Raw genomic sequence first — 822 nt, forward strand, 5'->3', positions numbered from 1 at the left:
TCTTATAAGATTTGGATACACAAAATGTAAACATACGAATTTTAAGAAATTAAATATAATGGAATTTAAATCTGCAGATAAATGCATATGCAATAGCTTTCCTGTGAGGTGTAACTTTGCTTTACATAGTGTCACATGATCACATCAATCAAAGCATCAAACCCCAGCTGACTGAGAAAGTATAATTCTGCTAAATTGGTGCTTTGCATCATTTTCAGATCTCAGGCTTGTGCTATCCAATCCTAGAAATATAAAAATGAGTGAAGAATTTTGGCAATTCAGAATTTAGAGTAAAGCAGAGGGCAAGGGACAGGAGGCTCAACAACTATCTGAATTCTCCTTACTATTAATTTCCAATAGAATGCCATCATTCTATTTGGTGGATTTCCTGAAGCTCTAACATGGAAACTACTGTGAGAAAAATTATTCAAGTGCTTGCTTTGGCAACACATTTACAAAAATTGGAACAACAGAGAGCTTAGCATGGCCCCTGTGCAAGAATATCATGTGAATTTGTGAGGTATTTCCATGTTAGTTATTATTTATTAAGTGGAGTTTTTGTTATGGTATTAAACAATTTTTGGACATAGATAGTGGTGATGGTTGCACGACATTTGAATGTAATTAATGGCATGAAATTTACACTTAAAAACTTATGGGGCGCCTGGGTGGCACAGCGGTTAAGCGGCTGCCTTCGGCTCAGGGCGTGATCCCGGTGATCTGGGATCGAGCCCCACATCAGGCTCTTCTGCTATGAGCCTGCTTCTTCCTCTCCCTCTCCCCCTGCTTGTGTTCCCTCTCTCGCTGGCTGTCTCTATCTCT

The 822-nt window shown here is 39.2% G+C and overlaps 1 non-coding gene across 1 annotated transcript; it reads left to right on the top strand.

Annotated features, from left to right (window-relative positions):
• The first annotated feature begins 431 nt into the window (after window positions 1-431).
• On the top strand, window positions 432-535 carry LOC123801195 (U6 spliceosomal RNA). Its single transcript, XR_006782152.1, has one exon. It is a non-coding gene; the product is annotated as a U6 spliceosomal RNA (small nuclear RNA).
• The last annotated feature ends 287 nt before the right edge of the window (window positions 536-822 follow it).

This window comes from Ursus americanus, chromosome 10 (assembly GCF_024610735.1).
Source record: "Ursus americanus isolate L20-20 chromosome 10, mUrsAme1.1.p, whole genome shotgun sequence".
NCBI classification, from domain to species: Eukaryota; Metazoa; Chordata; class Mammalia; order Carnivora; family Ursidae; genus Ursus; species Ursus americanus.